The sequence below is a fragment of the Hibiscus syriacus genome, unplaced genomic scaffold (assembly GCF_006381635.1).
Source record: "Hibiscus syriacus cultivar Baekdansim isolate YM2019G1 unplaced genomic scaffold, ASM638163v2 tig00002237_pilon, whole genome shotgun sequence".
Lineage (NCBI taxonomy): Eukaryota > Viridiplantae > Streptophyta > Magnoliopsida > Malvales > Malvaceae > Hibiscus > Hibiscus syriacus.
Window position 1 is genome coordinate 4,261,062 of NW_024061918.1, and position 24,127 is coordinate 4,285,188.

The window sequence follows — 24,127 nt, forward strand, 5'->3', positions numbered from 1 at the left end:
CAAAACTTAGCATTCAAGGCCTTTATCATCTTTTGGAGGCTGATAATATTCTTCAAGGGAACAAGCAATGAAGGCTGATTTTATTTCATTTAATCACCAAATTAAGTGATAAAATAACCAAGGAATTTGAAGATACAAGCTGATTTGGACATGTAGGATGTCCACATTCATCATATGACTTCATTTAACCTCTTTTCTTCCAATTGCAAGTACAACAAGGCAGCCCAAGAGTCACCCCTCCTTTTTGGACAAATTTAAGGCTAGAATTATCTTAAATTGAAGCCTAATTCATCCATTTTCAATCTACATGGCCAGCCATCAAAGGATAAGAAGAATGACAAGTCATTTAATTGAATTCAATTGCATTTAGGTGATTGTTTTATTTTAATTGTAAAAACTCTTCATATGGTGCCTATCAAAACTATAAATAGGTGCCCCCAAGGCATTTGTACTTAGAAATTTTTTCATAATAAACTCTTTGAAAGGATGCTTTCATTTTAGTTCTTGGATTAGAACTCTATCGGTTTCTTGTTAGTCTTGAAGCCTTCCTCCATTTGATTTTATTATAACGTTGATTCCTAGCTCACCTATAGCTAGTGGGTCACATTGCATCCTCTTCTACCTCAATTTCATCGTATTATATTGTTGGTTCTTAGCTATATATAGCTAACGGGTCACAATCCATTTCCTTAGATTCTTCATACTACACACCAACTCCCTACTATCTTCACTAACCTTTTTCGTCCTTTATTTTCCTTAAGCACAAACATCAGTCTTCCTATGCTGCTAATCCATTTCAACATATCTTTCATCATTCCACTTCCATATTTTATTTATCCATTTCTATTTTATGTTGTTTGCGAATTTCAGATTACATTCAAAGTATTGTGGAGTTATTACTAGAATCATGATCGGGCACACTAGTATATGACTCGGAACATGTAATCAAGATCATATAATTTGGTATCAGAACTAGCTGATTCAGTAAGCGTATCGTGTCATTTTTATCTCTCCCGGGTTAGTAAAAAATAAAAAAAAATCATAAAAAATTGAAAAAAAAGAAAAGAATTTTTTTAAAGAAGGCGAGAACAATCTTTTTCATCTTTTAAAAAAACAATTAAGAAGGTTTCCTATTTGTTTCATTATTTCTTTCATTATCTTTACGATTTCATTACCTATTCTCATCTTCGTTCTTTCTTGTAGCCATTTCTTTCTTTACTCACATTATTCTCCAACCAAGCCGCAATTGTTTCAGCCGAAGTCTACGAGACGCCTTGTAAACCTCGAGGGAGTTCCACAAGAACTTTAAAAGAAAACAAGAGCGGTAAAAGGCAAGAGTGAACATCAAGGGTAAAATTCATCCCGAGTGAAACACGAGTGGAGTAACATTAATTTTTTGTTATTTGGATGTATTGGTGAGGTTTTGTGTTGGTGAGGTCTATTTTTGCATTTGTTTTATTACTAATAATGTCTCGTACTTCTAGAGACAATTCTCATATTTCAGGAGGTGACGATCAAAATGATGGTGGTGCACCAAACTTGCAAATGCAATCCATGACAAGAGATATAAGAAGAAGTTTGTTTCAAAAGCATCTCGACCCAATCTCAAAGAAATTGGAGCAAATGATAGAACGACCTTCTTGTTCAAAAACATGTCCAGCGAAGATCAAAACACAACTAAAAAGGAGAAACGAATCTCGATCATTTTCTAGTTCTACACCCAATTGTAGTAGAAGATCTTACAAGAATAACCCCAATTTTCTAACAAGAAGCAATGTCAAAAGTTCAACACGAAGTGAGCCAAGGAATTTTGCATATTTTAATCCAGAAAGTCTAGCTCGTCTTCAAAAGTGTTTTGACAATTTTTTCAAAGAAACACAATTGCAAGAACAACTAGAAAAAGGAAATATTTGTAACAAAGAAAGAGACATAAGAGTTGAAAAAGACATTGAGAGCGGAGAAAAAGAATTTTGTGATAAAGAGGGGAAAGAGGAGATTTTCGAAGAAAAAGAGAAAAATAGTGACATTGAAAAAGAAATTCAAAAAGAAGATAAGAGTGAAAATAATGAGTTTGAAAAATAAATTGTTTATGCAAAAGAGAGTCTATGTCAAATTTCATTTTGCACTAACAACCTTAACCATTCTTCTTCTATTCTTGAATTTTCATTGTTTCAGGATGATGAGAATATCACTTCAAGAGACATTTCAATCACATTGCCAATCCTAAAGATGATCGAACATCGTCCATGCTTTAATCATGTTTCAAAGGAGGATCCAATGAAGTTTTCTATCACCAAGGAACTAGTGCCCAATAAGATCATCAAGCATCCTCCATGGTTTGATTTTTCCATTTCTTTTATTATTGAATTATTTACTTCTAACTTTGATTTACTTTTCAGAGGGATGATTCAAAAACAAGGAACTGATGTTTTGAGTTGCGATGATAAGTTTCTTTGCAATCTTGAGATGAAATTGCCACTCTCCATTTTGCAAACAAATTATTTGAAGCAAAGGCTATCCACCTACCCAAGGGTCATCATATGGAAGGGAATGAATATTAAATTTGGCATGACTTACCTACTTGAAGGAATCCAAGAGAATTGTGCACATTCAAACCTAAACCATTTATTCAATGATGGTTTACATGAGCTTCATGCATTAACCAATTGGCATGATGGTTCCAAGGGAAACCATTAAGAAAGATCGCATGAACCAATGAATATTTCCATGAAGAACCTCAACCATCAACCACTATCACTGAATATTCTTGGGTTTGTTTTCCCTATCTCTTTAAATCTGATTTCCTTTTCTACTAATCTAGTTTTGATTGTAGGAAACGAAATGAGACATCCTTTTGAAAGAGAACAACACTGAAAGATGAGAGGATTTGAAGATAAACTTTATTTAATCAAAAGTCTTAACCTCTCAGGCCAAGGAGTGATTCAAAGGACAAGTTCCTTCATCAATGGAGGTGATATTTTGAATCAAGCCAAGGTTCAAAAGACAACTCTCGTTACCAAAGAATATGATGTTTCCAAAAGAGAGATCCAAAATACATGTCTATATTCGAATGGACCATATAAAAATAAGGTTTACAAGCGTGAAGATCTTGATCCCGGAGAATGGATTTTGTGTAAATCAAAAGTAAAGAAGTTCCCCACCCAAAGGAAATCAAAATTGTTTTCATTCATAGTAAGTGTCGATTTAGGGACAAATCGCTTTAAAGAGAGAGGGAATGATGTGATCCCAATCAACCCTAACTTTTGTTTTGATCTGATTAAATCATTGAAGTTCACTGAGGCTGATTCAAAGGGAGTTCTACCTTACTTCATCTTATACCTGCTCATTTATTCACTATATTTTATCATATGTTTGTATTTACCTCTTAGGATATGCTTATCATATGATATCATTCATTGCATGAATTTATTAGTTGCATGACATTCATTGCATTTAATAAGTTTGATGTTCATTTAAGCACACATTGCATTTAAATCAACTAGTTCATTTAGGGAAGTAGTTCATTTATGCATTTAGATTATTTAGTAAGCTACTTCATTTATGCATCTAGTTCATTTAATAAAGTTAGCTCATTAATTAAACTAGTTCATTCATCAAACTAGTTAATTTATTAAACTAACTCTTAATTGTTTCATTCATCTTTTCAATTAAAGATTGAATAAAGTTCACCTTTGTGTCTAGGTGCATGAGAGAAGTTAAACGGTTTGAACAGATGCAAGAATATCAGTCAGAATGTCTTATATGTGATACAGACGTTTTTGGTCTAGAAATCAATTGGAAATTATTCCTCTATCTCTTATATTTCCAACGCCTTTTGAATCACCTCAATACAATAACGAGAGCTTGAGATATGATCGATTTATTGAAGATAGTGCAGGCTGGAATTTTTATTTCGGGAATTTTATACAAGGATGATTTGGAAGAGTTTGAGCCAAGGAAGAGTCCTTTCACCTTCTACCAAGAGACAAGAAATTTATGGCTATATTAATTCACCAATTCAAGGCATTCAAGGTTAATATTATCACCCATTGAAGGCCATTTATGTTCAAGCAAGGGGACATGCAATAACCATCATTCAAAACTTAGCATTCAAGGCCTTTATCATCTTTTGCAGGCTGATCATATTCTTTAAGGGAACAAGCAATGAAGGGTGATTTTATTTCATTTAATCACCAAATTAAGTGACAAAATAAGCAAGGAATTTGAAGAGACAAGCTAATTTGGACATTTAGGATGTCCACATTCATCCTATGACTTCATTTAACCTCTTTTCTTCCATTTGCAAGTAAAACAAGGCAGCCCAAGAGTCACCCCTCCGTTTTGGATGAATTTAAGGCTAGAATTATCTTAAATTGAAGCTTAATTCATCCATTTTCAATCTACATGGTCAGCCATCAAAGGATAAGAAGAATGACAAGTCATTTAATTGAATTCAATTGCATTTAGGTGATTGTTTTATTTTAATTGTAAAAACTCTTCATATGGTGCCTATCAACACTATAAATAAGCGCCCCCATGGCATTTGTACTTAGAAATTTTTGCATAATAAACTCTTTGAAAGGATGCTTTCATTTTAGTTCTTGGATTAGAACTCTATCGGTTTCTTGTCAGTCTTAAAGCCTTCCTCCATTTAATTTTATTATAACGTTGATTCCTAGCTCACCTATAGCTAGTGGGTCACGTTCCATCCTTTTCCACCTCAATTCCATCATATTATATTGTTGGTTCTTAGCTATATATAGCTAACGGGTCACAATCCATTTCCTTAGATTCTTCATACTACACACCAACTCCCTACTATCTTCACCAACCTTTTTCGTCCTTTATTTTCCTTAAGCACAAGTATCAGTCTTCCTACGCTGCTAATCCATTTCAACATATCGTTCATCTTTCCACTTCCATATTTTATTTATCCATTTATATTTTACGTTGTTTGTGAATTTCAAATTACATTTAAAGTATTGTGGAGTTCTTACTAGACTCATGATCGGGCACACTCGTATATGAATCAGAACACGTAAACGAGATCATATCACTAGGTGGGATTGCCACCAACTGCTCATGGATATTTATATGAAGTCCCTCAAGGAACCTTTTGTACCTCAAGAACTCAGTAGAAACTTACTCTGAAGTGTAATGGCTCAACTGGAGGAAATCTCTCGCATACTCATACATTGAGCGGTCTCCCTAAACTAGCTAAGAGAATTACATCCTCAAACAATCTATGTGTGCCTCGTCGATATACATACCTTTAAACTCATCTAGGAATTTATCTTACATATACACTTTTGGTTATAGAACCATCTCTACAGTCGTCTACCAACCGATAGTATCACCCTTGAACAAAATAGTGATGCACTCTAACTTACCCTCTGGGTAAGGTAAAGTTGCCTCAAAGTCCTCGCGGTCTCCCTTAATCATTGATCGATCAAAATAGGATCATCATCGCCTGAACCATAGAAGTTAATTGTCTGATATCTCCTTAATCTCTCTATTGATTGATTTATCAACACTAACGTACTCTTGGTAGCAGGTTGCACAATATGCGTTCGAGGAATGGCGTCTATTATCTCCTTGAGAGTGGAAGTTAAAATTCTAAAGAAGTCACATCTGCGACTCTTGTTCCTAACAGGATCCCATGGTGACGCTATCGGGATATGAGGATTGGTTCTCCATCCTATCCTTGAGAACACACTTAGAACTTTTGACCATTCAAAAACTCTACAACACAGATTAAGAAAGGAAACACCATCAGGACTCCAAACTTATAAAAGTACCTTAAGCACTTATAGGACATGTATTAATTGACGCCTTACTAAAACTGAGCACTAGATCCTAGGACCAACATAACCTAACATCTGATACCACTAAATATAACACCCTAAACCCAAATGGGCCTAAAATGGCATATTGGTCTACCGAGATAACCACTAATTTTCAAAATATGTTCGTTTTCTTTTCAAACATGTTGAATGGTATCGTAAATAAAACATAAATAATTGATATGAAAAGATTTTATAAAATGGATGTCCATGACACATAATTTAAAATAAAATTATACATCTTGAGGTTTATAACTCAAATACATAAGGTTCTATATACACATGCCCACTAAAGCCACAATATAGTACTCTGTCGGAGATGCTAGAAGTCCTACTACGACGGTGCTCCATGAACAGCCCAAGCTACTGACTTGCTAATGAAAAATATCTGAAGGCTGAGCTTACAAAGCCAAGCAGTATAATCACTAATCTAGAGCATCATTAAGAGTTTCATAAACACAAGTATGCTAAAGACATGATACTAAGTAGTAGGTACACGTATGATCTAGATCAAGTGCTACCTATATAAGGGTGAACTATCTATTGTTGAAATAGGAGTCTCATACTTCTCTTAATCCTTTACTAAGGGCCTCTCCATGAATACACCTCTAAAGGGTGTCTAACCCTAATGACTATAACTGCTATGCATTATCTAAATGCGACATTAATACTAATATGAATTATCTTAATGCAAACCTGATTGTAATGTGTATTATATGAATGCAAACTTAACAAATATTTTGTCTCACAGAGCAATCAGACTCTAGTTACTGAGGAAACGCAGTGTCATATAGCTTAGATACAATTCTCAATAAGTTGTTAAAAGATCTCATGGTCCTCACATATCCATCAGGTAGATCATGAAAGGGGAATGTGGTGTCACATAGCATCGATAAAATTCCCACTCAACTAAATCATTACCTCAGTCCCACGTATCCTTCAAGTCAAGCTTTAAGATATCTTTTGTACCAGACTGATGCAACTATACATACTTGTCTAAGACAAAAGGGCCACACAAAACTGACATAACTAACCCACTCATCGCGAGTGTTTGGGCCTCGCGCCCTAGTTAGCCCTTGAAGTGCCTCACACACTGACAATACCCCAATAGGGAAACTAAAGTAACCTGGCTATACTCTAGCATAGTTGGACTCACTAAAGTGAAGTTATCCTCTCACTAACTGTTATCTCACTCATTCTCTCATCTAGAACGTTATGCGAAGGCTTATTAGTCTGTTACTGATGTTATTTATTAAGCTTTTGTATTATGTTCGTTCATTACTTAAGGGCATTTTAGTTATTCTCTACCTCTAGCAAAGTATCTACTTATTTTTTTAGTTTCACGATGATTTTTGTGTTTACTGTTCACCGACTGTATTATTTGTTAGCCCAATACCTGACTCACATTCAAATCTGAGTAGCAATATTCTAGTTGCTCTTGTCGTGTCTCCCTTCTATACACCTTCAATTGAAGGGATGACTTATAATTCATGGGTCCATTGACGTTCTCGAAGCCCACGCTTTTCTTTATTTCTGAAACTAAATTACTCATCGTATCACTTGTCGTTAAATCCCCTGTAACGATTCTCGTTCTAAACTATTTGTATACGTGTTCAACTAAAGATATTTTGACATATTTTGCTTAAAATGGTTATATATGTTTTAAGCAACTCCCACGAGTGTTTCTTGGTATGTTTGGTCATTTATATCACCCACAGATTAAGTCTTACTGTTACGTATCGTCTTTATCCCTGACAGGCCTTAAATAGGTCAAATCTGACCATCCAAAGTGAGTAGTATCAATACTCTACTTGCAGTGCCGATACCCTAGGATTAAGTATCGATACCCCTATGAGTATCGGTACCAAAACTGCATTCTATTACTGAAAAATAAGGCCAGTATCAATATTGTAAGGGAAATATCGATACTCTACCTGAAAGTATTGATACTCCCAGCCTAAAATCCCTAATTTCTCCCAAACCATCCAGTACTGATATTGTTCATCCAAGTATCAATACTCAAACTCGAAATGACTTGTTTAGGTTTAGAAAGCACCCAAAAATCATCACAAACGACTTGTTTTGGTTCTTAATCATGTATTAAAGCTTTAGAAAGTTATTTAAGGTTCTAATGTGTCATAAAAACACATTCGTTACACCTGAAACGTGATTTGATCATGAATTTAAAGATTAACCCTCAAATGCTCAAATATCTAAATCTTAGTAAATTCTTTATATTTATGAAAACTTAATATTCCAAAGGATTATAAATATACTACCTTAATGTTTAAATCTTGAAATAAAGCTCCTTGCTTAGCCATATCCATTCTCATTATGATTTGGATATAAGAAATAGCTCAAATAACTTACCATTGGTTTTGGCCTTTGAAGATGAGAAAGAAGAAGGAAAATGAAGAAATGGGGAGGAGAAAAAGATGAAAAAAATAAAAAGTGTTTATCTTTATAAAATAGGAGAATTATGCTTTTAGTTATTCTTTATCTTTTTATATTTCAAAAACCTCCTTTTTATGGCTAATTGGGCTCATATCCAACCCGCTTAAGCCCAACAACTTAAATTATAAATTTTGCGAGGTCCACTTACCTCTCGGGTAAACCTAAAACTACTAGCTTAGAATTTGGGGTGTTACACCAACAATTGGTATCATAAAGGGTTTTTATCAATGATTTAACAACCTTTATAAGGTCTTATAAAAGCTCTATGAAATTCCACAAATCAATCGATAAAGATGGCTTCAAATTTTGGCTCTTACAATGTTGAAGACTCTCAATCCATTATAAGACCACCATACTTCAATGGTGCAAATTATTCATACTGGAATAATAGGATGATGTTGTTCGTTCAAGCTACCGATTACTCAGTTTAGGATATCATCATTGATGGTTCACCTATTCCTCCATGAAGCAAGTTGGAATGGACCAACGAAGATAGGAAGCTAGCTCAACTCAATGCCAAAGCCATGCATATTCTCTTTTGTGCACTTACGCCCGATGAGTATAGTAGAGTGTCCTCATGCTCCAATGATAAAGAAATTTAGGACAAGCTTAAAGTCACTCTTGAAGGAACAATCCAAGTCAAGAAGTCCAAGATTGGCATTCTCAGTCTCAACTATGATATTTTCAAGACGAAGCCCGATAAAGACATAAAGTTGATGCTTGGTTGATTCTTTTCAATAATCATCGACTTAAAGAACTTTGGGAAGGTCTATCCCAATGAAGAAGTAGTGAGAAAGATGCTTGCCTCATTATCGACATCTTGGGAAGGAAAAGTTACCGCCATCGAAGAAGCCAAGGATTTAGAGTTGTATACCCTTGATGAGATCATTGGATCTTTGTTTACTTATGAGATAAGTCTTCAAAAAAAAGGATAGAGAAATAAGGAGAAGAAGAAAAATGATGTTTGCATTGCTCTCAAGTCCACCAATGAAGATAAAGATGATACAAGTAAAGAGGTGTATGAAGAAGATAAAGAGATGACCAAGCTTTTCAAGAAATTTAAGTGATTCATGTCATCCAAAGAAAAAGGGAAGAAACACGAATATAAGAAGGAGAATAATCATATTATATGCTACCATTTCCAAAAAACTATGGCACATCAAATATAATTGTCCTCACTTAAAGAAGAAAGGATATAGCAAGCCAAAGAAGAAGGCTTTTGTGGCTACATGGAGTAATAAAGACATCACTGATGATAAAGAGGATGAAGTAGCTAACCTTTGCCTCATGGCCATCTAAGAATATTATAAGGTATCCTCTAACTCATCTAATCCAAATTCATATTCATTTGATGAGTTGCAAGATGTTTATGATGAATTAGTGTTAGAATGTGAAGTCATGATTTCAAAACACAAAAAGATTCATTCAAAATTAAAAATTGAAAATGACTCGCTTTCTAAAGCTAATAGTGAACTTGAAAACAAAGTAAAAGATTTGCAAGAAAAATTAAATGATTTTGATCAAACGAATATAGACTTGCAAAACTTGCTTTTAAAAGTTCATGAAGATCATCAAAATAAAATTGATTTGACAAAATTATCAAAAATAAAAGGAAAAAATTATTCAAAATCAAATTTTGTCAAAAATGGCTTTTACAATAGACATATTTATTCCCCTAAATCTTATAAAGGAAAATTTGTTAAACGTATATGGGTCCCTAAAAGTCCCATTGCTACTAAATGCAAGGATATTTTATCTCTATGGATACCTAAGGGGACTAAATTGCTTGGAACTGACATTAATGGACCTAAAAAAATTTGGATACCAAAAGTTGCACAATTGTCTATTGTAGGTGTATTGAAACAAATGTGATCAATGTCAAGGTATTTAAAGGCTCTAGACACACTAAGAAAGAACACTTGAACAAAGGGCAACCTAACAAATCAACCGTAATTCAAGTGGTAAAATATTTCATTTTCATTTAATCTCATTCTTCTACATAATATTATTTGTTTTTGTTCTTGATTGTATATTCCCACAAATCAATCTTTGCGGTTTGTTTTGGACCTTGTTCGTTCTAACTAGCTAATTCCTTAAAAAGTCCATTATATACTATGTAGTAAAGTGCCTACGAAAATGCTTTAATTTAGTATCAAATTAAATTTTTAGTGCTAAAATAAGTTCCTAGTGCATTTTATAGTCTTCAAATCATTAGGTGCTTATTCCAAAAGCTTTTAAGGGTAAAAAAATGTCAAATTTGACATTTCAAAGCTTTTGGTATCGAGACCAACATGTTGGTATCGATAACGAAATTCTAGTAGCCAAAATGGTATCGATACCACTGTAGAGTATCAATATTGGGCAGGGAGTCTTGATATCGCCCATACTGGTATCAAGACTGGGGCCTTTATTCATGCTTAAATAGGTTATTTTTCCCAGAAATCTCATTTTTATCATACTCCTAAAACCCTAAAATAAACCCTCTCTTAAAAATCTCTCATTTTTACTCGATTCAACTACAAATTGGTGTCGAAATCCTCATTCCTTCATCATCCTTAGTGGATTTGCATTAACATCATCTCAATTTTCGTTAAATTAGAGTTAATTTTTAAATAAACTCATACTCTTATTCTTCAAAAAAAATTGTTCTTAAATGTTTTGAATCATGATTTTAATGTGTTTTATTTCTAAAATATTTTATATACATATTTCAACACTTTTACATTGATTATATATCATGGTTCTCAAATTTATTTTAAAAATGAGTATATAGGGTTTTGAAATTTTGGAAATTTATGCATTTTTTGAATAAAATTGGCTAGTGTTTATTTTGTGCTTAAATGTTATTTCATTGTTCATGTTTATTACTGATTTGGACATTTTTATGTGCTTTCTGTCAGGACAGTGACTTCTAGGAAAATGTGCTTAAAAGGACCAAAAACTGCATTTTTTTTGTTCTGGAATCAAGGCTGGAATAGTGGGCATAAAATAATGATGTGGTAGTGAGTCAGTAGCTTCTAGGAGACCCATTCAACATTATCCAGTCAAAACTAAAGATAGTCGATGGTCAAAATGTTTTTTCAATTAAATATTTGGGAGGAAGAATCAGAAAATTGATAGCAAATGAACTTCCTGGGGAACACAACTAGCATATTGTTGCTAAAGTGAGAATTGATATCGGAAACGGTTTGCATGGAAACAACTATCTGAGTCAGTTTTATGTGCTTAGAGGTTCTTGATCTACAACAATTAATGTTGATTAGATCAATTTCCAAATCTGAGATCTAAGAGTTGTACTTGGGTATTCGGTATACAAGTAGTCGCAAGGATCTATCCTTGTAGACAAAGTAACCGACGTGAATCCCGAATGGTATATCTATTTCGATGATCCAAAGAATGTGAGTCAAAGCGAATGCCTAAGGCTGATTTAATCCATTGAATTCTCAAGATTCTACCTTTATCAATTTTCTTTAAATCAATTTTTCTTATCATTTTTCTTCAACCAAAACCCCCACCCCTTTTATTTATTTTACTTAATTTCATGCCAAAGGTCAAAATCAAAAGCCAAGAATTTTATCGTCTTCCTTATTCTCTGTGGGATCGACCCTTACTTCTCCTATACTATATTTAATTTCCTTTATTTTATTCAAGAAGAAATTTATTTTGACATGCAAAACGACACCTATAAAAATTTGATAATATTGATTGGTTTATTGGGTTGCATTTTATATGTTTTTATTGTAGGTGGTTAATCCATTCATCAATTTTTACCTAGAATCCTTGTTTTAGGTTTGTCCTCCAAGTGTTCGATAAAATTCCCAAACGAATATTGTTTTTTGTCATATCCATTTTTTGGTCAAAAAATGCCTTCTAAAACGAACCTAAAGCATCTTAGGACTAGTGGGACTACCCACCAAGGTTAATCCTTTAATTCTGTAAGTTTTGAAAGTGCTTACTTTAGGGACCCTAATGCTCTTAGCCTATTCAATCACTTTTACAAAACTAAACCCATCCATTTTGAGTGTACCATTGACCCAAATTTTATTATGTCGTGGGTTTACCAATTCTCTATCTTTGAAATAATCTTTAAGTGGTTTTGGTTAGACTTATTTAGCATTCCTTCCAAGGTTCATCCAAATCTTATTCATGATTTCTTCTCTAATGTTATTCTTGGCCATGCCGAAGATAACGAGGATAGAGTTATTGGGATATAGTTGTATCTAATGGGAAAAACATTTACTCTTAGTCCCTTCTCCATTGCTACCCACTTAAATATCCATGACGATGATGGTCTTTTCAATGAAACTACATATGTTACAATGAAGAGGTTCCCCAGTGATATCCCTACCCATCTCGAATTTCCCGACCTTTTATTATTTCTCCTCATTACATGGTGATAAACCCATAAAAAGGCTATATTATGTGCCTTTTCACTTAAGCTAATGATTATCTTAAGGCTTATTTAGGTTCATATAGATGCATTTAGGATCATATCATTGCATATGGTGGAGTTGTTATGTTGAAGCATCTTATTTTGTCAACTAGTGTTGCTTAGTGGGGAAAGTTTTGGTTATTTATTGATGTGCAGATGATTGAAAGCATATGAGAGAAAAGATATTTGTTGTAGCATTATGGATTCATGAAGCATTAGAAAAATGATGCAATAGTCTGAGCGGTATTCCTGTGAACAGAAAATGACAAAAGAAAGGAATATATTTTTTTATGAAGGGTCAGCTGTCCATCCCACACGTGGTCCCCTCCAGCCAACTTCCATGTGAGGACTACACTCATCATTACATCCCCCTCACGTGAATGGAATGACACCTAGGGTACAATGGGAATTTGGCACAAAACCCTAGGTCATTCCCCTAGTATAAATAGATAATGATACCTTAGAATTAAAGGAGAGTGTTTTTGGGAAAAGGATGAGGTAGGCAAGAGTGAAATGCGGCTTCCAAAGCATCTATTTTATTCATTTTTCATCTTCATCGTGGTGTCCTCCATATCCAAACTTTAAAGGGGCAGCAAGCTAGGCCTTTGAGAGAAGCTAGCTTGCTAAGGTGGTTCACGGTGGCCCAAGGAGCCCACGACAGCGAGCGTGTTGGGAGTTTTCTCTATCCTTGTGTTTTCATTTCATTTCTATTTTATGGGTTGTTATGTAACAAATTATTTATTTGGATGATTTGTACCCTACCATGAACTAACCTTATTTTGTGTGGGTTAACTATGGATGATTAAGTTTTTGTTTAATGAATGGTTGATGCTTTTATGTTATTATTTGCTTTGCTAATTGTATTTATTAACTTAGGATTGTAAGAGCTTACGGGAGAAGTTATTTCTTAAGTTTGATGCTTAGTATAGAGAGAACCAAGTGAGATCTATGTGAGCAATGGGGCTTAACTGCTAACTAGGTCTTAATCCACCTTAGAGATAAGGAAATGATTTCAATGACTAAAAGGGGTAGTACTTAATCGATAAGAATTTGATGCAGTTCACGCTGAGAGCTATTGTCGTAGCATTTTCCTCTATCAAGTTCTTTACTATAGATAGCCTAAGAACACTTTTAGAAAACTCTGTCGAGCAAATAAGTCATAGAAGCTTAAACCATCTCTGAAGACAAGGCTTAGGATTCCTTAGTGACCCTACCAATTACCTAAATTGTATCTTGTTTGTGTGAGGTTGTTAGCTATCTTATTCATTCCCATATTCTTAAATTAATTTGCTTTAATATTTTTGAACTATTACTTTTTATTTTGCCTCAGTATTTTCATACTTTATATTTGCCATATTACCATCACATTTCTATACATATTATACATTCCATATTACCATCATATTTCCATACATCTTATACATTCCATTTTGCCACAACATTCCCAAGTGTTTACACCAATATACATATATATTTAGATTTAGTTAGTAACATGCTACAGTTTGCTTAAAAAATCCCTCAAATCCCTGTGGAGACGATACTCACTCACTACTATATTACTTGCATCAATTGTGTATACTTGCAAAGAATTGTGTGCTATAATTAGTACACTCACACACGCGACCACATGGTTTTTTCACTCTTTCGGTGGTAATGCTACCCATATGCGTTCTTGTGACTATTGATAGTTTTATCACATCAAGAACAATATTCATCCAAACTTTGCCGAGATTATATTCTTAGACCTCGTCGATATCATCTCTAATGGGGTAATTACTCTAAAACTCTTCCCTACAGTTGTATTCTTAGTTACATCATTAGGGAGAAACTTAGAGTGTCCACCGCTTTTAACCCTTCCATTCCTCTCGTTTGTGTCATTAATCTCAAATTGACCCATAAGGCCAATTGGGACTTCAATGAAAATACAGTGAATGGGGTCCTTATCATTGACAGATTGCGGACGATGATGAAGAAGAAGAAGAACATGAAATGAATGAGCCACTGATACCTCCACCTCAAGAGGAGATATCGATGAAGACCTTGTATGATTACATGGTTCAAGGCTTCGGGAATATAAATGCTCGCTTGGATGCGGTTAAGAATGACATTCGCTCGATACGTCATCACTTAACACCTCCCTCTCCTTCGCCACTGCATCCTGAAGAATAGACTTTCATTTGCCATTTTAGGAGATTTACATTTTGGTTGGGTTTATGCACTATATGAATTTTATTTTGGAAATTTATGTTTCTTCATGTTTGATATTTTATTATTTTGGTACTTTATGGATTAATGTTTGAACTATTGATGTTGATCTAAGGCTTATGAACATGTTTATGTATATTAAGCAAAATTTGACTTTTTCCTTGTATTGAATATTTGAGTTCCATATTACACTAACATATTTTCTCTTTTGAAGCTTAATGTTATAAAAAGAAGGGGAGAAATATTTATTAGTGAAAAAATTTCAATTTGCTAGCCAAAATTTGTTTTTCTAAGGGGGAGATTTTATTTTTCACAAAATATGACAAATCAGTTTTAAAGCAAATTTTCACAAAAGGTTTTGTTATATTAAAAAGGGGGAGATTGTTGAACTAACTTTTGATTCTGATATAACATGATTTTTAAATGGTTTAAGTTGTCAAAATTTGCATTTCACATTTTTATAAATAATTTGTCATAAACAATTTGAAAGCATTTTTAAGTGTGGAAAATAATCACAAGTGTTATTGAGTAAATTCACATTTTATAAATATTGTTTTAAAGCTCAAAACACTTGATTTTCAGCCAAAACCCCTCCCAGTCTCAAGACCAGTATGTCAGTATCGATACCAAAATTCCATAGGGCTTTTTGGTATCGATACCATGGCCTTGGTATCGAGATCGGTGGGTGAGTATCAATACTCACTTAAACAGTATCGATATTGGTGGTTCAACGGCTATAAATTTGATCGTTGGGAGGTTCAATCTTAACACCAACATCTGATATCGATACTAAATGTGTAGGTGATCATTAAATGCTTAAAAATAATGAATTTAACGGCTCTATTCAATCTCCAATGGCACCAAACGGCTAGATTGATGTTAAAAGACATAAAAGTGATCAAGATTCAAATGAAGAAATATAGGAAAATCAATTGAAAGATCAATCCAACATCAAAAGAGTTTTTAGAGCTAAATTGTCATATTTTTTGTAATACACTAGTGACCTTCTTGTTTATTCATGCTTAAGTATAATTTGGGAGTGTGCTTAATTAGTTGTTAACTCATTTTCCTTTGTGAGATTTTCTTTTGTTTACTAAATTTTTAATTCCTGTTGAGTGTAAGAAAGGTTTTGGGTTATAAATCTTGTGTGTCATTGTAAGGTTACACATTGTCCTTAATGGTTTGCAAATCTAGTGGATTTGAGAAATCCTTAGTGTGGAGGCTAAGGTAGTGGATGTAGACTTGGTTTAGAAGTCGAACCACTCTAAACAGATGAGCAAAATTTTTTTATTTTTTGATTGCTTCCACAAAACTTTTTAAAAGGCCAATTCACCCCCTCTTGGTGGTTTTCTGTTGCTCGATAAAGCCAACATATTAACTATGAGTTGATCTCGTGGGATGAGATGTTAGATCCTTTACAGAAAGTCTTAGGTTTGAATAACATTATAGATGTAACAAATAGTAAGAGATGGATTGAGGAGTTAAAGGGAATGTTTACACTTCCTTTTTAAATAGAAAGAAGCCAAGAGAAGGCTGAGATTGTTTGTATAGGCATGGGAGAAATAGCTACTTCTAGGAACTTTTAAATTTTTATATAACTTATATTTTTTATTAATAAATTATTTTGTCTTTCCTATAGTTTTATAAATTTACTCTTAAAATTTTATAAATCTATAGTTATAATCTATCAATATAATATAAAAATTATGTGTTCAGTCCTATCTACATATAACATTAATAAAAAAAACTACTATCTATTTCATTTTGTACCGGAATTGGTGGGCTCTATGACTTTTGCCATCCAATTATGAACCCCATAAAAGGGTGTTTGGGGGAAGGGAAAATTCGTGGTAAAGTTAGTGTTGTGTCTTCCAAGTGAAGCAATAAAGAAAGAAAAATAAAGTAAAAATAAAAGAAGTAAAGAGAAGGTGCGCAATAGGTCACTGTCAAAAGTTGTGATGGTGGCATACAATAAAAAGCATATATCCCCTTTTTCCTAAGTAATTACTAACAAAAGCGGCTGCAAAAAAAATTAGTTTAACTTTATTTTTGAAAAATATGATTAGAAAATATTCTTAGATTATTTTGTTTAAGATTTATATTTTTAATATTTTATTAAAAATATTTTTAGAAGATAAATAATTATTTCAAAAATATTAAAATTAAAATATATGTTTAAATAACCTTTATTTTTTAATATTACAATATATAAAATATATCAATTTAAATTATAAAAAAATATATAAGTTTTTATTAAAAAATAAATAAAATTTATAATGAGTGTACATATTTTATGAAAATATATAAATTTTAAAATATTTTTAACTCAATTTAAAATAATTGTAAAATAATATATAAATAATTTTAAAAATTTAAATAAAATAATGCTAAATAAAAAAGGTATCATTTGTCGGTATCAATTTCTGTACGCTCCTCATTCTCTGCGGCCGTTACATTCTCCCTTGGATGGTTTTTAATTTTTTTTTGTTCATGGCAGTGGTGGTGGTCCACCCTGTCATTTTTAGTTAGATTTTATCGTATTTATTATAAAAATACTTTTGGCACTTCTTCTAGTAAAGGGTATCATGACTACCGGTGTTTTTGGACTCTCGATGCAGATTTTTTATTGGTTTTCTTCTCGATTTTTCTGAATACATGGTTGTTGCTTTCTCGTGGCATGATTCATATGTTTGTTTGTACAAAACGGTTCGTTGATTATCTCATGTATGTGCCGGAAGGGATTGTTGTTAAGGGGAGATCGCTTTGTCTGTTGGTTTTTTTGGTTATTCTTCAAGTTTCTCTCCTCCATGTTTGTTGCCCGGAGCTGTTGGTGTGTTCAGTTTATGTACATCGTTACTTCACTTGTTAATGGTTTTGTTTATAGGCTATCTCTAAGCGATCATTGTTATATTTTATTTTGATATTCTCGACTGTATTTGTTCAGTCTGTAATTGGCAAGACGTTTGTTGATACGGCTTCCGATAAATTAAATATCCTTGTTATTTTAAAAAAAAATGGTTGAGAAAAAATTGGTTGAGAGTTTTTTTTAATGAAAACATGGGTGGAAAATAAATAATAATAAAATAAAATTTAAGTATCTCTTTTAATAAAAAAAATAGTTTAGGTATCTAAAATAAAATTATATATAGTTTATATACTTATTTATCATCTATGTCGTCAAACATTACATAAATGATACCAAATGCGTAATGTCTAAAAATATAGCTATCAAATTAGTAAAAAGAAAAAATAATAAGTATACCATTTTTAAAAGTAAAAAACTTAGATACCAATTATATAATGTTTAACAAAAGCTTTTAAATCATAAAAAACACTATTCATATACTATTTGACATTGTTTATGATACTAATAATGCACAAATATTGTTCATAAATAATGATTTTCAATACTTTTGATAATTTACCTCCTGAAACAGAAGACGAACATGTTTTTTCTTTGATCTTCCCAAGATGTTTTTTTACTTTGCGAAAGTTCTATAGGGGATGAATTTGGTATTTGGATATTATTTGTATCAATGCCCTGGTCAATTATGAATGTTTAAGAATGGATTCTCTATGGAATTTAGATTTGGATCCGGAATTTGTGTAAAGAGCTATTAAGCGATAAAGTTTGGTAAAGTATTCGGATAATCGGATCGAATTGGAAGTTTTCAAAAAATTTGAAGGATGGTAGTATGAGGTTAATATTATTATGTTTATAGTTTTAATTAGTAGAATTTGATGTGGATCAGTGGAATTAAGTGGATTTTCGATGTTAAAGTGAGATAGTTGAATTAAAGTGACTAAATTGGAATTTTGGAAAAGTACAAGGGAAAAGATGGAAATTAATAAATATGATTTTTTATTTTAGTTTGAAGATGTAAAAATGGTTATGAAAACATGGCAAGGAGGTAATTATCTTGAATCATTAAGGGTAGAAATGACTTTTGGACTAAAATAAATTTTAAATTCATTTTAATGGGTTTTAAAGATAATTTTAAGGAGATTTTTGTTTGGAAAAGTCAAGAACTCTCATCTTCATCCTCCTTGCTTCCATCAACCATAACCAAAGGTGAGCAAACTTTTTTTTTCATTTTTAAGCCATTTTAGTAGGTTTTTGGACTAAAGTGTGAAATAGAAAAATAACATACATCAAATTTTCTACAAGTTGGTATAAATATTTAATGTTTTCATGCATGAAGAATTGATTTCTTGAATATGGTGGATGAAGGGGAAGTTTAATTTTTAATGATTTAAAGTTGGATTATGATGTTAGAGATGTTGTAGAATCATTTCCTAGCATGAAACTTGATTGGAAACGCTTAGAATTCTTGTATGAAGAATTCGACCATGGTTGAAATTCTTGAGGAATTGTTGAATTTGATTAGTTTTTTATATGGAAATGATTGATATTACATGGAAATGATGCTAAGGGCTTGAAATCATGTTTGAATCAAAGTGAATTTTTTTCTAAAATTCCTTAGGTATAATCGGCCAAGGTGAAAGATATTAGGGGAAAATATACAAAAAATTTCCTAAGGGTTAGAATGGATATGAGAATGATTCTACATGCATTGGAAGTTGTTTGCACCAAATTGAAACTTCGTAAAGTTATAGGGACCTTTTTATAATATTTGAGAAATTATAGGAGTAAGATGAAAGTGGTTGAAAGTTGTACTGTGCTGAAATTTAATGTTTGAATATTGAATTGAATCAATTTGGAAAGTTATGTAAGTTTGAGGACCATTTGTAAGATTTTGGAAAAGTTGGTGATGAAATGGCAAGTATGCAACGATTATGTACTAGTTTGAAAGTATTGTGAAAATGATTGAATATGGTGATTGATATGTAATTTGAGTGGAATAGTAAAGGACCATTTTGGATGTTTTTAAAATGTTGAGATGATTTTTAAAGAAACTAATATTGGTGAATAAATGTGGAAGTATTGAAAAGTTAAGTGAATTATGGTCATAAATGAATTTTAGAGGGACTTGAAAGGTTAATTTGAAAAGGTTAAAGGTTGTTTCGATTAGATGGAAGAAAATTAGTATTGAATATGTATTATCGTATTTTAAGAATTTTTTTACGAAGACGAGCTTATTATGTTAGTTAAGGTACTAACATAAGTTTGAAATTTTATATGTCGAATAAATGATTTACAAGTAGATTTTGATCGAAATTGAGATCAAAGCAAGCAAAAAGGAAATGACAAAGTTTGAGAGTAGAAGCAATAATATAAATAAAGCACACTATTGAGGCATCAGGTGAGTGCATTTTTCCTATTTTATATACGATATGAGGACGGCTTGTAATGAGCTAACCTCGAATGTTTTCAAATAAAAACAATTTGAATTATTTTATGATATTTATATTGATTTATTAAATAGATTTTAAATAATTTTGGGTATGAATTTACTCAACTTTTTATATGAATTTTATTACATGATATTTGAATGTTTTGGTTATGAACAACGCAATACAAATTTTATTTATGAGATTTTGATATTTTTGACATGAATGGTTTTATATGAGAAATGATATACTTTATTACATGCTTTTAATTAATGATTTTGGGCATGAACTACCCAATGCATAGTTTATAAATTTTTTACTACATTCATATAAATATGATTTTAAATAAATGATAAATGGCAAATGATTTTAATAAAAGCCTAGTCTATGTGACTTGAGAGTTAGTGATATAATTGACATGCCATGTGGTGGAGTGTTATTGATCGATCATACAGAGGTACATTCGTGTACAACATAGTTACAGAATACATTTATGTATTCGGGATTCATAGGTACAGTGATGTTGTGTTCTACAGTACTTGTACATTCACAATGCACCTATAGTGCAATTACAGTTACAGGACACTAAATGTACCATACATATACATCAGTTTATACTGCACACAGCATAGAACACTCGTTTATTGACTCGTGTACCATATATTCTCATGAGTATACATTGGGCTATAAAATTATCTAAAAAGAAATAGTCCATGAAAAAGGAACAGTATAGGAAAAGAAACAATATAGGAATAAAGAACAATACAAGTTTGATTTTTATATTTTACAGTAAAGTTTTATTTGTAAAGTTTTATTTTATAAATGATTTTTATACAATATTTTATTTTTCTTATTATTGAAATGTTTATTTAGTTATCTTAAATGCCTCCCTAAGTGAAATTTTAGCTTGTGATTGTTTAACACATAGGTACAAGTACAAGCAAGCGAACAAAGTAGAGAACGTGTTAGCATCATTTCTGAGAAATCGAATCTACCTCCAAAATCAGTAAGGACATTGGACATCATAAAATGTTACTTTTTAATTATATAGTGGCATGTATATTATAGAGTTTTTATTTGATCTAATGTGGAATTAATGTAGGTTGCAAATGTTTTAAATATAGAAATTTAAAGTATAATAAGTAGTATAAATGAATAGTATTTTAATAAAACATGTTTTAAATATTAATATGTTGATTTTCAATTTAGGCAGTATTATTTATAATATAAAATAGTATTAAACTGCCTAGTTGTTTCCCAAAATAAAATTCGGTTTTGACATTAAATTAATTAATTATGATTTTACATGAATTAGATTTAAAATAAGGAAATATGATTTGGAAATTTAAAAGAAACAAAAAAAATCAGTTTTCAAATAGAAAATGTTTTTTTTTGATGTGACATCTCTGACTCGTATACAGGTTAAGGGTGTTACACCTTTGGTAGTACTAATACTACTTGTTGTTTTTCAAAGTGTTTAGATTCCAATAAGAAAAATTAGTACCGATATTCAAAAAGTATTGTTACTACTTTACACAGTAGTATCGATACCATGAAACCCTAGTATCAATACTAGTAAGCCTAACGGTCGATAACAGCTAGTTTATTTAAAGACTACAAACGAAGTACCGATACTCTTAGTCCGAGTACTGATATTTCATGTTTTGGGAGTTTTTTTAGAAACTTAATCCCCAAAGTCTTTAAAACATCTCTAATGGCTAGAAACGGCTACAAACTCATTTCAACATATAAAAACAAGTTGAGGACGCCTAAAGAAGGTTACAACACTTATCCAAGCAATCTAGATAAAGAGAAAAGCTCTTTCACTCTTTTTTCTTTCTTTTCTCTTGTAAATAGTGTTTTGTGAGTTTAATTTTTGTAAACACCTATCTTGTGAGATTTTTCTTTGTTAGGTATGACTCATATACCCGTTGGAGGAAAAATGTTGGAGCGGAGTTGTTTTGGTAATTGTATCAGGGTTGCTTTTATATTATGTAATTGTAACCTAATTGTTATTATTATTGTTAATAATAAGAAAACAGACGCTCATCGCTCCCGAGGATGTAGGCACCTTACTGAACCTCGTTAAATTTTGTGTTCTTTATTTTCTTTACTATTCGTTTATTTCCTCTGTTACCTAGCCTGATTTCCCAACATTCTTGTTACATATTTTACCTTTTGTAAAAGGGGAGTTGTTCTAGTTTAGCCATTGAAAAACCATAGAATTTGTAAATGTTACTCTTAAGCCTAGAATAGAAAGAATAAATTAGTGAATTTATTAGAAAATTCTTATTGCATGTCTAATGTAGTGGATGTAGACTTCATTGAGGAAGTTGAACCACTATAAATCATTATATCATTTTTTCCTAACATTTCTCCTCAATTCTCAAATTTTTCAAAATTTCAACTCACTCCCTCTTAACTATTTTTGTTTGATTCATAGAGCCTAAAATCCTAACAATTGGTATTAGAGCTTGAATCATTTGAAGGTCTTACAACCTCTTGAGTCCATCCTTGAATAAGCTCTAAAATTATCGTCGCAACCATGAAGATGACTTCTATATCCAGCTCATACTACCATGAGGACTCCTACTCCTTCACAAGGCCTCCTTGCTTCAATGGAGCAAATTATTACTATTAGAAAATAGGATGATATTGTTCATCCAAGTCACCAACCTTACGGTTTAAGATACCATTGTCGACGGTTCTCCTATCCCTCCAAGGAACCAATTGGAATGGACAAATGAAGATTGGAAAGTTGTCTAACTCAATGCCAAAGCCATGCACATCCTCTTTTGTACCCTTTGCCCGAATAAATATAGTAGAGTATCTGTATGCTCTAACACTAAGGAGATTTGGAACAAGTTAGAGGTGACTCATGAAGGAACTAGTGAAGTGAAAAAGTTAAAGATTGACATTCTCATTCTCAACTACAAGAATTTCAAGATAAATCTTGATGAAAGCATAAAAATGATGTCCAGTCGGTTCACTTTCATCATCAACTAGCTTAAAGGTTCTAGGAAGGTTTATTCCAATGAAGAAGTAGTGAGAAAGATAATGTCTTGGGAAGGAAAGGCTATTGACATCGAAAAAGCCAAAGATTTGGAGTTACTAACTCTTGATGAGCCCATTGATTCTCTCATCACCCATGAGATGCGACTCCAAAGGAAGAAAAAAGAAGATCAAGAGAAGAACAAAAAGAAGAATGAGTTAGGAATATCTTTCAAGTCCACCAATGAGAGTAATCAAGACTTAAGTGAAGAGGTGGATAAACATGAAGAGATAGTCAAGCTCTTTAAAGGATTTATAAGGTTCATGTTGAGGACACTTGAAGAAGGGTACAAAACCTATCCAAGCAATATAGATCAAGAAAAAAAATCACTCTTTATTCTTTCTTTTCTTTTATACATAGTGTTTGTGAGCTTAATTTTGTAAATACATACCTTGTGAGGCTTTTCTTGTTTACATCTTTTACCTTTTGTAAAAAGGGAGTGGTTTTAGTTTAGTCATTGAAAAACTAGGGAATTTGTAAATGTTACTCTTGAGCCTAGAAAAAGAAAGAAAAAATTAAGGAATTTGTTAGAAAATCCTTAGTGTTGAACCAAGGTAGTGGATGTAGACTTTATTGAGGAAGTTAAAGCACTATAAATCATTGTGCCACTTTTTCCTATCCTTTCTCCTCAATACCCAAATTTTTCAAAAGGTCAATTCACCCCCTCTTGGCTATTTTCGATAGACTCATATAGCCTAAAATCCTAACATTTTCTTTTAATAACCATATTTTTATGTAGAGTTTTAAAACGCATGTTACAAGTTTTAAAATTTTAGTTGCATAATGTATTTTAATGCTTGAGAAAAGATCTTCAAATGATTATATTTCATCCCCAACGGCTATAAATGA

The 24,127-nt window shown here is 32.2% G+C and overlaps 1 long non-coding RNA gene across 1 annotated transcript in view; it reads left to right on the forward strand.

Moving 5' to 3' along the window:
• The first annotated feature begins 13,226 nt into the window (after positions 1-13,226).
• Positions 13,227-24,127, forward strand: part of LOC120142295 — a 29,259-nt gene continuing 18,358 nt past the window's right edge. Inside the window, exons 1-2 of the long non-coding RNA XR_005517832.1 lie at positions 13,227-13,237; positions 23,416-23,435. This is a non-coding gene — a long non-coding RNA (uncharacterized LOC120142295). The remainder of the gene's footprint in view (positions 13,238-23,415; positions 23,436-24,127) is intronic.